This window comes from Canis lupus, chromosome 3 (genome assembly GCF_048164855.1).
Source record: "Canis lupus baileyi chromosome 3, mCanLup2.hap1, whole genome shotgun sequence".
NCBI classification, from domain to species: Eukaryota; Metazoa; Chordata; class Mammalia; order Carnivora; family Canidae; genus Canis; species Canis lupus.
The window spans coordinates 17,667,328-17,683,579 of NC_132840.1; the positions used below are offsets into that span (position 1 = coordinate 17,667,328).

Below are 16,252 nucleotides of genomic sequence, written 5' to 3' on the forward strand. Positions count from 1 at the left end.
CGCAGGTAATCGCAGGCCTCTTTCTCTTTAAATAGCTTCTTTGTAACCACAAACATGTATGTTTTTCATAAAGCTCTGAAAATTGTACTAGGCCCTGGGGAGGTACCAAGTGGAAACGCGGGTGCCGGGAGATTAGAACTCGACTACTCCAGAGGTACACTGTGCTGTTTGTAACAATTATAATAATACACCTGTACCACCATTGTCAGTGTGGACCAGCCACACGGGGGCTCATTAGTATTGTATTAGGGCTGCATGGGGAAACAGATAATGGCCCATAATGAAAAATGCCAAATTTTCTATATAATAAAAATGAACTTGATTAATGAAAATCACTTTCAGGGAAAGAGTTACAGCGTTGTTAGAAATAAAAAATGATGTATTAATCCGACATTCTTACAGATGGTCCCAACCTCCTGACAACTGCTATTCATTTGAGATGCTATTAGCATGCATAATTATGCTAATTAAGTTGTAATTAAGCACCAATTCTTCAGAGGGCTTTTTTTGTCTATCATTTAATACAACTCAGTTGCAAAGAGTGCTTAAAGCTTTGTACAGTGTTTCATTCAAAAGGGGTTCCCAAATTTCTTAGCAAAGATTTAGCAGCTGAGCCATGGATAGGAGCTATAATCCTTGTTTTGGTTAAAGAAAAGTCAGTAAATACCAGCGGGGTCTGCCAGTTGTTGATAAAATAATGAACGCTTTCTGCTAAAATAAGCACAGTTCAAACCAGGGCAATTACAATGAGAACAAAATGTATAATTATCAGTAGTGATAGAACCATTGTGCTATTACATGGTCGGTTTTATTCTTTTTATTTGAAAAAAGGGGACTTAAGGAGTACATTCAATAAGAAATAATTAGAAAAAACGCCATTCAATATTTTATTAAAAGTAAAATAAGTCAGAAAGCTGAAGATATCTCCTGGGGAAGGGGATGTGCATAGAGAAGGAATCAGTGATTTTGTTGTCAGTTCCAAAGGCTATTGAGATAAACATTTTACAAAGAACATCATAAAATGATAAAGTGCACAAGATGGTTTTTTCAACTCAACTGTCTGCAGAGGCAAAAGCAGAATTTCTAGCAGAGAAGTTAGTTAAACCGGCAATTTCAAAGATACATATTTACCCGTCACTTTGACTGAATTCTACCACTTTTGCTCGCAAGTATGCGCTGCGTGTGAGTACGCAGGACGCCGATTTAAGTTCCGTTTTGTTTTCTCACTAGCTAGGCTGTGACGAAGCCAGAAACAGCCAAGGAGCTTAGAACAAAGGAGGATACAGGGCTTGAAGGAGGGGCTAGCAGGGTCTGTTTTCCTGGGACACCAGAACCCTGTTACCTTCCTCCCAAAGCAGAGAAATGTCTCCCGTGAGCTCCCGGGTCATCTTCATTCTACCCTGAGCTAAAGGGGCAGAGTCAATAAATAGACCTTGAGGAGCCCTGATTCTCCCTGAATGTAACTTTAAGTGACTTATTTAAAAGACAGCCAAGAGCCTATACCATTGCAACCCCATCTCTCCCTTGCCACACCGAAAATGACCAGCCAAAGGTTTAAAAAAGTAAAAATAAAAAAGCTCCAGGAGGGAGCATTTGAAATACCACTATGCCAAATCTTGGCAACCCATCTCCCTCATTCTTTTAACTGTGGCATTACAAAAATAAATATATAGTCTTTCTTTGAAATGAGCTTTGCCTTTTCTGTTGCAATCTCTTTTTGGACATGATCTTTGCATTTCATTTTACTTCAAAGCCTCTGGAAAACTTACTCCTCAGGTAGCATGCTCTGCAGAAACCACTCATTTTGTCTGTCTCCACTTTCTCTGCCTGCAGTCCAGAGCACAAGAGAAGGAACTTACAGAAAAACATTGCACTGGATGGTGGTGGCAGCAGCAGCTGGTGGCCTTCCTTGGTCACAACGTAACATTCAGCAAAGTACCCTCATCTGTAAAATGGAATGCCCATTAGCTGCTCCAGACAGCTCACATGTGAGTGTCAGACAAGGCAGTAAGTGTTAGGCAAGGTGAAAAGAATGGACCATTACATCCACTGTGTGGGACCTCCACTCAACAAAGATGTCAGGTGTTACTGAGACCCTCTGATGCTGAATGTCAGATGCATCCACGCCACAGACACATGTACACTTTTCATTGGTTCGTTCATTCAACAAATATTTACTATGTATCTACAATGTGCTCTGTAGAGCACAAATACTGGGGATACAGCAGTGAACAGGTATCACATTTAAATAAGATGCTAGATATAAATACTATGAAGAAAATAAAATTGAGCAACATGATAGGGTTACTGGAATCAGGGAGTTGTTTTTTATAGTATGGTCAGGAAAGTCCTCTCTGAGATGCTGACATTTAAGCAAAACTGGGAATAACAAGGAGTCAGCAACAAGAGTACACTAGGTAAAAATAAAGAATGGGATTCCTCAAACTAAAAATCTTTTACATGGCAAAGGAAACCATCAACATAACAAAAAGGCAGCCTATTGAATGGGAGAATATATTTGTAAATGACAATACAGGGTTAATATCCAAAATATATAAAGAACTCCTACAACTCAACACCAAAAAATAATCTGATTAAAAATGAACAAAAGCCCTGAATAAGTATATTTCCAGAGAAGACATACAGATGGCCAACAAACACATAAAAATATGCTCAACATTACTGATCACCAAGGAAATACAAATAAAAAACACAACTGAGATACCACCTCACACCTGTCAGAATGCCTATTATTAAAAAGATAAGAAATAACAAGTGTTGGTAAGGATGTAGAGAAAAAGGAAACCTCATGTACTGTTGATGGGAATGTAAATTGGCACAGCCACTATGGAAAACAGTATGGAGGTTCCTCAAAATAATTAAAAATTGAAGTACCATATGATCCAGCATCCCTCTGGGTATTTAACAGAAAGAATTGAAAATACTAATTTAAAAAGATATATGCAACACTATGTTCACTGCAGTATTATTTACAATTGCCAAGTGTCATAACAGTTGAATGGATGAAGATGTGGTGTACATACACACACACATACACAATGCATAAAAAAGCTACTCAGAATCTTGCCATTTACAACAACATGGATGGACCTAGAGGGTATTATGCTACATGAAATACGTCAAACACAGAAAGACAAATACCATATGATCTCACTTATATATGGAATCTAAAAAACAAATGAACAAACAAAACAGAAACAGGCTCATATATACAAAGAACAAACTAGTGTTTTCCAGCAGGGAGGAGTTTTGGGGGTGAGCAAATTACATGAAGGGAATTAAGAGGTACAAACTTCTAGTTATAAAATAAGTCACAGGAGTGTAAAATAAGGCATAGGGAATATAGTCAATAATATTGTAATAACTTTGTATGGTGACAGATGGTATCTAGACTTATTGTGGGGATCACTTCATAATGTTTACAAATACCAGGTCACCGTGTTGTACACCTCTAACTAATATGGTATGTCAACCGTACTTCAGTTTATAAAAAACAGTACATTCTTTAGGATCATCTCAGCAGAGTGAACTGTTGGTGTAAAGGCCATAAAGCAAGAATGAACTTGGCTGGTTTGAGGGATGAAAAGAAGGACAGAATGATAGGAGACACCAAACAAGTTGGAGATTAGAAGCCCATGGGGTCAAAAAAGAGATCAGATCACACAAATCGTTACAGATGCAATAGGGAGTTTTGATTTCTATCTAAGTGTAAGGAGAAGACATTTGGTTGTTTCCTATCAGGTAGTGGTATATTCATGTGAGCTTCTGGAGAGGACTGGGTTACAGGTGAATGAGAAGTGAGCAAAGTTAAGAAGCTCTTGGAGGAATACAGATTGGGAGACAGTAGCTGGGACAGGGGAGGTAGCATGGCAACAGGGAAAAGTAATCAGATGGGGGACATATTTTGGACATAGAACTCACAGGACTGACCATATATACACAGGACATGTGGACTTCGTCACTCACTGCAAATATCCTCAAGAATATTTGCTTTCTGTTATACCATTTTTAATACATGTCCCTATATTAAAACTGATGGCAAAATGTGAACAATCAGCCAATCTCAAGCATAATATCTAAGGCATGGAGGAAAACATTGGATGATGGGACCATTGGATTTCCTGGCAATGGCCTCCAAGGAAGGCATACAGGCATTCCCAACCTATGTAAGCTACTCGTAACTCAAATAAGAAATATCAAGGCCTGGCAGCTGGTGGGCAGAGTTCCATGGGAGTCTGAGAACTGATGGACAGTAAAAGGCTTCAATTAAGGTAGCCAGTAACTTGCTCACTGGAAAGAACCACAGGCACAGAAGGAGAAATTACTCAGTTGCCCTCAAAGAATAGAAAAAACAATGACCAGGAAAGAAAAAGTTAAAATTCCCATATTGCAGAAAAGGGGCTTTCTCACTTTCAGTAGTCAAACAGACAGGACTAACTAAATGCAAGGTTCTTTTACATCTGTTATCACTTTAACTGACAATGTCACCTGTGAAAGAAGTAAAACAGTCTCGAGGATGGTAAGTCAGCCCAGAAGTGACAAAACTGTATTCAAACCCTTACTTCAGGCTTTGAACCACTGTTCTTTCCACACCCAGATAATTCCTGTGACTTGGATTCTCCAGAGCTCCCTCCCAAATATTCATGAGAAAGTAGGGTTTTTCTTGGACCTGCAGGTCTTGATCACAAAGAGCCCCTCTCCTGAAGGCAACCACAGCTCTCTGGAAGAATGGGCTTTTCTTTGCCTCTTCCAGAGCTCAGCATTTTAAATATATCCCTTTGCCAGTAATTGTTGAGGTCAGAAGGGTGGAATAAGAGAATGATGAAGGGAATAATTTTAAGAACAGATGGCAAAATATTTTTTCAATATGTAACAAAAAAAGCAAAGCAAAAGGCAAATGAAAAGAGGAAAAAATATTCTCAACCTATATCACAATAATGTCAACATCTCCAATATGTTAAAAGTTTCTATAAATAAAGCCCAACAATCCTATACAAAAAAAAAAAAAATAGGAGTCACAGAAAAATAAACATAACAACTCTTAAATGTGTGAAAAAGTGCTCACTCTTGCTAATAAAAGAAAAATGAAAAGTAAAACTACAGCTAAATAGAATTTCACACCTATTATGTTCACAGCTAAATAGAATTTCACACCAATGAAGGTTGCACACATATATACACACAGCCGCATGAACATGCACACGTGCACGTGCACACACATGCTGTATTGGTGAGGGAAAAACAGGAGCTTTGATACTTATTGGTAGAACTTTCAGATGGCACGATCCCTATGGCAGAAATTTTAAAATGTCTAGCAAAAAATACATGCATTTACCCTTTTGCTCAGAAATCCCAAAGACATTAGCAAAAAATAAGGTGATAGGAACCAACTAGCAAAAAACTACAAACAATACAAATGGCCAACTAGGTGACTAGTTGGATAAACTTCCATGCATTATATAAAGAAATAAATGAGATCTACATACAGCTATGGAGTTATCATCAGAAAATATTGTTAATTTTAAAAATGCAAGGAACAGAAAAGCATGTAGAGTATATTTCCTGTCATTTAAGAAAGGAATATGTGTATGTAAATGAACCTGTTTCTAATTTTTAAAATACATGCCTGTACTTTTTTTAAGGTGCCACATAGGGACAAGCGAAAGAGAGTCAGGGTAAAAGCTAGACTTATTTGAATATCTCTTGTTTTTCAGCCATACCTCTAGAGCTCTGAAAATGTTTTAACAAGTTGTATTGAAAAAAATCAGAGTAAGAAAAAGTACCTCAAAATTGAAAACTAAATGAAACAAAGAATCTAAATACGTATTACATAATCAAAAGACATCATTCCAGTGACTTTAAAGTATAATTTGACCATGAATTTCAAGTGGGTATATCCTAAGGTCAAAAAGAACTGCAAAGATATATTAGTTTTGAGTATTTGTACTGTCAGTATCAACTTAATGTATTTGTTCATAAAAACATGTTTTTCTTAGAACTGTCTGCAGAAAAGGCCTCTGCATAATGACAAACCAAATACAAAGAGCCCAGTGTCCAGACTCTGGTCTCAAAATACCTTTTCTCACTGATAGAAAGCATTTGCTCCTTGGAGAAATGGCTGATTGCAGATCTAAGCACAGGAAATGAACAAGATGAGCCAGAGACAAATAGGAAAGCGTGAGTCACCAAGACTTCCAGGGATCACATCAAAGGACACAGAAGCCAACTTGAAGGAAATTCCACTGGCTAAAGATGGGGCAATTTGAGCATAAAAAGAATACCTCCTGTTATTGACTTAAACATATTGATCATGTTAAAATTCATGTGTTTATAATTGTATTCTTTTTGAAAAATTTGTCATTGCCATGGTTTAAATATTTGTATCCACCTTCCAAATTCATATATTGAAATAATGCTCAATGTGATAGTATTGAAAGGTGGAGTCTTTGGGAAGTACTTATACCATAAGGACAAACACCCTCATGAATGGGATTAGTGTTCTCATGAAAGAGACCCCACAGAACTCCACGGTCCCTTCCACCATTTGAGTACACAGAAGTCTGAGACCCAGAAGATGGCCTTCAAATCATCATGCTGGCACTCTGATCTCAGATTTCTAGCCTCACAAACCATGAGGAATAAATTTCTGTTTTTTATAAGCCACCGAGTCCATGGTATTTTGTTACAGCAGCCTGAATGAACTAAAATAGTCACTGCTAGAAGATGCTAGGAAACTAAACTAATTATTTCAAAAACTGAAAAATAAAAAGGAGAAAAATCAAGTATTTGATTAATACTTGAAAAATCAAGTATTAATCAGTTTAAAAGAATAAAGAGAGAGAGAGGAAAATAAAAGTTCTTCTTTTCTGAAGAATTCCAGGTTAAAATATGAATGAAAAGTGGACTCAGAACATCACCACTTTGCAAAATTTAATAAAATGATAGATCTGGGCAATGATTATCAATGGCCAATTAAACTCCTAGATGGGAAGCTGGTGAGGAATTTTATAAAAAGATGGAGTTGACCATATCTGAACCCACTGATAAGTTTCAACATCAAAAAGAGATACAAAAAAAAAAAAAAAGAGAGAGATACAAGCAGACATTCTGTACCTCCTGATGGAAGTACTCAACACTATGAGATATAGATTTAAAGGGAGAATCAAAAGGACTCAGCAAGTCATTGGTGATTGGATTATCAAATGTTATCCTAACCGAACTAATCCAAAAATTGTAAATAGACTTCTAATGCTCTGATGGCTTTCATGACCCTGAACAGAAGATAAAGGTGCCAATGATAAAGCAGATTTTTATTCTAGAAATGCAAGGATGGTTCAAGAGTAGAAAACAATCATTTCACACAATATGGGTAAAACATTGTATAAAATTTAAATACTCATAACAAAATCTTAGGAAACTAGGAAGAAAAGGAAAAATTTTTAACCTGATACACAGTGATTTCTAAAAGCATACTATAAAATTTATACTTAATTGTGAAATATTAGAAACATTGTTTTTGAAGTCAGGAAATGGACAAATATGTCCTACAATCACTTTTGAGGTCTTAGTTTGTGGGGTAGGTCAGGAAATGGAAATGAGAGTTAAAGATTAAAAATAAAAAGAAAAAATGGATTTCATATAAAAATTAGGTATCATCCTATGGATTATACAGTAAAACAAAACTACTGCAACTAAAAGGATAATTTAGAGGATTCTGGATAAGATTTCTAATAAAAATAAATAACATACCTATAAGCCAGCACTAACCAATTAGAAAGTATTATAGAAAAAAATTCAAGGTCCTTAAGTATTATGAAGAAATAAAGCTATTAAAACATATATGACTTGTGGAGTTAATACAATAAAAATCATTGAAAGATATAAAAATGTATAAATTTACAGTACATTTATAAGTGAGAAAATTAGCACCATTAAAAATTCAAGTCTCTCCAAATTAATCTATAAATTCAATGCAGCTACAATTAAAATCCCTACAGGGTTTTTCATAGAGTTGACAAACAGATCCTAAAATTCATATTGAAGGAGAAAGATCCAAGAATTGCAAAGACAACTGTGAAGAAGAATAAGAAGAGGAAATGGTTCTAATATATATTGTTGTGTAACAAACCACCTCAAATCTAAGTTGTTTGAAACAACAATTTATTTTGTTCACAAATCTACAGTTTGGGCAGATCTTTTTTTTTTTAAGATTTTTTTTTTTAATTTATTTATTCAGAGAGAGAGAGAGGCAGAGACACAGACAGAGGGAGAAGAAGGCCCCATGTAGGGAGCCCGACATGGGACTCGATCCCTGGTCTCCAGGATCACAACCCAGGCTGCAGGCAGCACTAAACTGCTGCGCCACCAGGGCTGCCCCAGTTTGGGCAGATCTTGGTAGAAACCTCTTATCTCTGCTCTGAGAGTTATCAGCAGAAGTTGAAAGTACTGCTCAGGGCTACTACCATCTAAAAGCTCATTAACTTACCTGTATGGCCATTGATGCTGACTGATGGCCAGGACCTAGGCAGGGCTGTTGGCTGCAACACCTGTACTTGGCCCCTCCACATGGTTGCTTGGCTTCCTCACAACATGGTGACTTGATCCTGAGAGACCTATGTGGAAGTACTTTATAATCTAGCCTTAAAAGTCACATAATATCCTATCTGTTTGAAATAGCTAGTAAAGCCTTTCCAAAATCAAGAAGTGGGGAATTAGATCTCTTGATGGGAGAAGTGTCTAAGAATTTACAAACAAGTTTTAAAACCACCACAAATATGTTTCCATAAAATATAATATTTAAACTATAGCAACTAAGCATGTCCTAGTGATACACAAGACATGGGTTGGGATAGCATAATTTGGGATGGGATGGGATGGGATGGGATGGGAAAAGATGGGATACGATTAGATGAGGAACCAGTAAACAGTCACATGTACACAGATACTTGAAACAAGAACTGACATTACCAATTGGTGAGGAAATGATGCACTATTTATTAAAATGTGCTGCTACACATGATATTCATTGAGGAAAGAAATAAAATTAGATCCTTACAGAAAAATAAATTATTGGTGAAATAAATGTATAAAACCTAAAAACAAAAATCAAAACTTAAACAAGAAAGAAATGTAAAATAATATATTTATAACACACTGATGGCAAATTATTTTTTAAAGGAGACCTCAAAGAACACCAATCATAAAGAAATAGATTGTGAATTCTTCCTAAAAGTAAATTTTCAGTTTCTATATAACTAAAGATACCATTAAAATGCAAATGACAGGCCATAGCCAGAAGAATACCTTTTACTGACAATTGATTAGCATAAGAACATATAAAGAACATTTAATACTCAATAAGGAAAAGGCAAATAGCTCAATAGAAAAATTAGCAAAAACTACACACAGTTAGTTCATAAAAAAGGAAATATGATGAAAAAATACATGAAAAGTTCCACAACTTTCCCATTTATCAAGAAGATGTAGTTAAACAACTGGGAAATATCATTTTTTTACCCAAAAACTTGGCACTTTTTTAAATGAAAATATCAAATGTTGGAGGGATCATGTGTACACTACTGATAAATAGATATTTGGACAATATGACAATATATAATAATGTTAAAACATCCAAGCCTTGCCAACCAGCAACACCACTTCTCTAAGCTATGTACTTTAGAGAAATGCTCACACACACATGAATAAATTAGCAAACATGTTAATGGTTTATGAGACCAAAATAAACAAATACATAAATAAATAAGAGAAAACGCTTAAGTGTTCATCAGGAGAGAGGGATAAATTATCTTATATTCAAATAATGAAAAATTCAACACTTAAGTGAAAGAACATGATTTATAAGTATGTTGAATTTTAAAAGCAAGTTGCAGAAGGATAAGCACTGCATAATATACCACTAATGCATTTTCATATTGATACATACTGATGTAGTAAATGTATAATATTATGGAAGTGTAGGATATTTGCCAAGACAGTAGCTTTCTTTGGGAAGGAGAGGAGGGCAATGTGGCTGGTAGGGGTACAAAGGAGGCTTTACCAATATTTCACATTTTATAGCATAATAATAATTCTAAATATAAAAATCTGAAGCAAAAATAATAAGATGTTAAATTTTATTATTTCTAATTAATGGACAGAGGTATGTGTCATATTACTTTCATTATCAGCTCATTTATATTAAACATGTTAAGTGCCAATAAATTTAGTTATTGGACACTTTGTGGCAAGTATAAGAAGCTCAAGTAACCCAGATCAGATAAAAATGGATATTTAGACTCCCAGAATCTCACAACAGTTTGAAAGACCAACCCTGAGGAGAAAAAATTTTCAGCAGATCTTTGAAACAAAGTTGAACCAAGAGGCGTGAATGCCACCCAGATTCTCTCGTCCACTCTGCTGTCTACATTTTTCTGCATGTAATACTGCCATCCTCATTACAACTGCTAGTACTACTGCCACTACTGCTAACCATAAATACTTACAGAATGATTACTGCATACACACTGATGATCTAAGCACTTTACATTTAGTGACTAATTAAATCCTCAGAACAATACTACTTTATGGATGAAGAAACTGAGGCTAAGCAAGGCAAAATTATCCTGTCCAAGCCACATAGCTGGTAAAGAGTTAAAAAGGCATTAAACCCAGGCAGCCATTATTATTCCTGATTGCCAGAAATTGATTTTTACCAACCTGTAGAAATAGAAGTATTGAGTATTTTTTTATTTGTTTTGTTTTGTTTTGCCTCATACTTTCTGCTCCTAGAAGAAGACAGATGCTCTTTCTGACCTCACATTTAAAAATCCAAGAGAAGAGCTGTGATTAGCTGATGTTGGGTCAGGCGATCCTCCTGAACCAATCCCCTGTGGCCTGTAGGGGGCAGCACAAGAGGTATAAGGAAGCATGGAACACAGTGGAAGTTTCCATGGAAACCATAATGTTAGAGTACGAAAAGAGACTAGCAGAGAAAATGAAGGCTCAGTTTCCCAAGGCAGGAGGGAAAAATAAGGATGAGAGGCTGAGTAGATAAATAATAGATGCCCACAACATTTTAGTATTTAGTGTTAAGTATTGAGCGTGTTGCTTTTTATACTTTTCTGTTTTATCTAAAACAGGTACAATGAGCATGTGCTGTTTTATAGTTTTAAAAATTTTAAGTTCTTTCAGCAGTTGCCCTTCTTTGAATTCTTCTCCTCTTCTCTTTTCTCCTCCCGGAAACAGATTCAGGCACTTTGTGTTGGAGAATGAATGGAGTCAATGTGTCCTACACAGTCTCTGAATTCCTCCTGAAAAGTGTAAAATGTTCTCTGTAAACATCCCAGAGTGAAGAAATTAGGAAAGTTATTTAAAGGTCATGTTTAAAAGTTGTTTAAATGACTAATTGTTTTATTTTCTTTATTTTTGGAATCATGGTGATCAAACAGATAGAAGTAGTGTGTTACAGACTCAGAGATGTAGATTCAAATCTTGGCTCTGACACTAATTGGGAAACAATCATGAATATGTCTTAATCTTCCTTATTTTATCCTAAGTTCATCATTTTAAAAATGGGGTATATAATAATAGCCTCACCAGTTTGTCGGGTAGTAGATGGTATCTGGAAGGGAGAAAATCAGAATGGTAAGAGTTTGGTCCAGGTGGTAAGATAATCATAGATTTGTAGAATTTGTCACTTGTCCAGAAGAGCATCAGTGGTCTTCCAGAATTCTGTCAAGTAAATGGAGATGCATTTCCAGGCTTTTTTTTCCTCTTTATTCTAGGAGAGGAGTTAAGTCCCCTCAGATGTGTGCTCTGGCAGGGAATAGGGCCCCTAGAGAAGGAACCTACCCATGGTGTCTTTGCCTAGCATCCTCGCTAGGAAATAGCTGTCTTTAGGGCATGTTTCTGCTAGAGAACATTCTCTTACACGTCTGAAACCAGAGCCTTAGAAAGAGCCTCCTATTCTCCTTTCTCAGCCAGGATTCAGTCCAAAGACATTAATAATGAGCTGTCTTGGACACTAATTTCTTTCTGCTACATTAAAGAGGCAGACAAGATAGAAAGCTGTGTCTTAAGAGAGTATTCAGGAAGAGCATTTTAGGTTCTGGGGTCTAGTATGAATTGTTCATACATGTAGTGGCCAAGAAGAAAAGAGAAAAGAGCATCCCTGGGAGGGAAATAGATTCCAAACTGAAAGGGTCTGGATCTGTGATCAGCAAGAAAAGCGAGATGAGAACACAAGTTGAATGTTTGACTCATCTGCTGGGGACATTAATCTTTCAGACAGAGGGAGCAACAGTTCATTTCAAAGACTTAACAGAAGTTCGTGGTTGGCCTTATTCCCCAGGCTGAATTTCAGAGTGGTGTGGAAGGCCAGTGGGAGTGAAAGAAGATGAGATTTAGAAGGCGATGTGGTCATGGAGGTAATGGGAGTCTAAACTTGGGAGAGTGCAGGTGAGGATAGAAGGAAGTGAGCCATCTCAAGAGACATCTGGGAGTCTGAATTTGTGGAGCTTGTGACCATTTGGATGTAGGGAGCAAGGAAGAGAAACACGTCAAAAATGAGTCCTCAAGGACAGGCTGGAGCACCTGGAAGAGTAATGGTGCATTTGCTGAAAAGGGGCATCTGGACATAGTGGCACGTTGCAAAGAGTAAGGAGCCCCAGAGATAGTTCTAGACATGGAGGGCAAGTATTCCTGTCCCTGTGGCAATGGAACTCCCACAATAAATAAATACACTGCCTCTCATGTATATAATAGTCTCTTGTGAATTTGGTCACCATAAGATATCACCACAAACTCCAGGTAAATTCATAATGTTGGCGATGGAGGAAGAATAGTGGAAATTACAGAAACTCCCTTGTGCTGCCCTCTTTCCAGATTTGACAGAGCTGCCAACACATATTCCTCTCCATTTCTCTGTTTAATGTCAACAGGAAACTGAGAGTTTAAGTCTCATAAATTACCACATGAAGGGTGAAAATAAAATGGTAGGGGAATTCAAAGAAAAGAGAAGTTGTCATCATTGGGGAGGACAAGGGATGTGACCTGGGGGTCAAAAGGCAAGCAGGCTCTGGATTATCAGAGAAGACTGGTAACTTCTTGATTTTAGAATAAGATGGGAGAGGGTATCAGGATGAAAATCTGAAATAAAAATGAGAATGTCTAAGTGTACAGTAATCTAGTATGCAGTAGGCACTCATTAAAGGAGTCTTTGATCTGGGTCTAAATCTCAGTATGGTTGAAGCCACAAGTATCCCTTTGCTTATTTATTGAGCCCATACTCTTCTAGTTAACAAGGTCCTGCCTGTTCTCCCAGTGCTGTTTGTCTTATAAAGGGAACTACTTTTTTTCTAATTCAATACCTCTCATTTGGAGATGAAGGACTTAACAAACCACTATGTATTGGGAGGAAAGGCTAAAGCTGCTCCTAAACCAGATGAACTAGGCCTGGAATGGGGCAAAGAAGCTGGACAAAAAGAAACAAAAGCCAGCACATCTGTGGGCCTAGGGAAAATCCCCCTGGCACATACTGAATAAATACTCGGTCAATTACCACTGAATGAATGATTAAGGGAATGAATTAAGAGTCACTCATTTTAATAATAATAGCTCATATTTGTAAAGGACTAACCTGTCATAGGCACTGCATGCAGTGATTTATAGTCATCTCTTCCTCTTTGGTTTTCCTCTTTCTTTAAATATGCAGCTAGGGAATGTTCCTAACATCACACAGCTAATAAGACATGAAACCAGGACACAAACCAATGACTGCATTTATTGCAATCCCACTAATCCTGTTCCTATATCATGTTTTATCCCAAAATATTTAATCAGCAGATATTTACTGAGCACTTACTGTGTGCCAGTCACCTACTAGTATTGGGGACAGACTGGTGAACTAGATAGACACTGCCCCCTTTGTGGGTCCTGGAGTTGAGAAGACAAAAGAAGGCAATGAGATGCTAGTCACATCTGCAGCCCAGTACTTCAGATGTTGATAGTTGCTATGAGAGGAAAACCAGATGGTGTGATTGACAAGGACCGGGTACAGGTCTACTTTTCAAAGAGTGGTTGGGAAGGGATTTTGGAAGCAATGACATTTAGAGAATATCTGAAAGTTAGAAGCCTGTCCTGCAAAGAAGCACCAGAAGTCATTTTTTTTTTAACCTCTAGGGGAAATACAGCAAAATAGTAAGCATTTCCATGGTAATTTTAATTCCCAAGCATTTCTGCATGCATTATTTCACTTCCTCTCACTGGGATAAGGCTTTGGAAGTCATTCTACTTAGGGGTCCTTTCCACAGAATATCTCCAGCTTTTTGTCCACTTTTCCCCAATCACCATTTCATTCCATTAGTTAATAATTGCAGGTCATCCGCAGGGCTGATGTAAGGGGCAACCACCTCTGGGAGAAAAAAAAATTCCATTTCATTAAGAATCAATGAGGAGTGATGCCCAGCACCAGGGTGAGGAGTATCAAAGTGAAAGGTTGCTGACCACTGTCCAAAAAGCAACTGGTTGCTCTTTAAAGAAAGCCAAATATGGCCTGCCTAATGAGCCTTGAAACTGAGCAAACACATTCAGAGTCCACATTAGAGGCAAGCAAGCGCAGGGCAACAAAGAGGGGATCATTAAACACAGAGACTGGCCAGGACCCTCTCTTCTGTTGGGGAGGAACTCAGCAACCCTGGTGAGCCATCTTGGGGACATGTAGTCAGGATGGGCTGGGACACAGCATCTCCCTGGAGAAGGCATGCCCAAACCTCCCTCTCCTTCTTGCCTCATTTAATTCCTGAATCCCTCCTCCTTCATTCCACTTCTGGACAACCAGAAAAGTTTCACTAAGAAAACTCAAGAGATCATCAGTGTATGACATGTGAAGTGCCACTGTTAACAGGGCAGCGACCACTAATCCATCATGGCACCCTTTCGCTCAAGCCTACAGGCAACCTCAGAATCCCTCTCAGAACAAATCTACAGGCAGCTACTATTGTGAAATAAGATTTGGAACACAGTAAGAAATCTATGTGGCACTCCTGCATTCTAAACCATTTCAAAATCTCCATCTCTAATGTTGAATGCCCAACAGCTCTCTGAGGGCACTGATGCGTCTGAGATTACTGGTTATAGTATAACAACCCCTCAGTGAGCACCTACTGCATACCAAAGTACTCTATTAATTCTCTCCAGTCTCTCTACTCACTCACTCCCACTGCAACCCCATAAGGTAGGAGATAATATTAGCCCCATTTTACAGACAAGGGAACCAAGGCTCAAAGAAGTAACTAACAAAGACATGAAGCTGGTAAGTGATTAAGCCCAAACACAAACCTAGATTTTGACTTATTCCAAACTTGGAGCACTTTAGACTACTCTACATCACAGTTAATTCTTTAAGATGATGACATGAGACACTTAAGAATGAAAATTTCTCCATATTCTACTAAACATAAACCAAATACCAATAACCAGTCCTCCACTAGACACGTTTTCATTTCTAAACTCACAGTGACAACAGCAAGATCCACAACTACCGAGGCAGATCTTCTTCCCTGTTGAACACCTTCTGAGAAGTAAAGCCACTTGTAAAAATCCCTGAGGTAGTGGGCTAAGATCAGACCCATCTAAACTTGAGTTAGGTCTTCAGAGAACACTCAAGTACAGCGGACTCCATCCCTTCCTTCCTTTACTCAAAGTGCAACAGGACCCTGGCTGCCAATGGCGTACCGGCTCCTCTGCTGGGCAGGGGGCTACACCAATGAACAGTGCCGGTGGAACCTCTCATCTAACAGAAGACACAGACACTAAATAGACAAGTGCATGGAAAATCACATATTTACAGCTGCCAGCTCTCGGGGCCCTGTGAGAATAAAACAATGGGCAGTTTAGTTTTGAATGCGGGCAGGGTGGGGTCAGATAATTCTTCAGATGGGCCTGAATGGACAGGTCCAGTGAAGCATCTCAGAGGACTCCAGGGCAAGCAAGGTTCACATGAATTAACAGGGCACAATATTGCTGCAAAAGAAAGAAGACAGAGAACTTCTTGGTCCCCAGTTTGGCCAGGAACTTGCCCTGGAGCCTGGCACAGGGGAGCGGAGTGGCTGTCGAAGCACCCACTGCTCGCATCCCACTCCACTGGTTCCCAGGCAAGGGAAGGCCTGTCCTTCAGGATGACTAACACAGAGACATCTCTGGATACCCAGCCTCAGCTTTCTTTCTGTCCCTC

The 16,252-nt window shown here is 38.0% G+C and overlaps 1 long non-coding RNA gene across 14 annotated transcripts in view; it reads right to left on the bottom strand.

The window, feature by feature from the left end:
* The window catches only part of LOC140629701 (uncharacterized), an 802,104-nt gene that overhangs the window by 681,841 nt on the left and 104,011 nt on the right, over nucleotides 1–16,252 (bottom strand). The window contains exons 1-4 of one of the 14 annotated variants that reach the window (XR_012027523.1): nucleotides 14,807–15,909; nucleotides 13,658–14,431; nucleotides 11,617–11,751; nucleotides 10,738–11,330 (exon numbers count right to left, since the gene is read on the bottom strand). The exons of 12 other annotated variants lie outside the window; for them this stretch is intronic. This is a non-coding gene — a long non-coding RNA (uncharacterized lncRNA). Of the gene's footprint in view, nucleotides 1–10,737; nucleotides 11,331–11,616; nucleotides 11,752–13,657; nucleotides 14,432–14,806; nucleotides 15,910–16,252 lie in introns of those variants that run through there. One more of the 14 variants, XR_012027516.1, reaches the window with a different exon arrangement.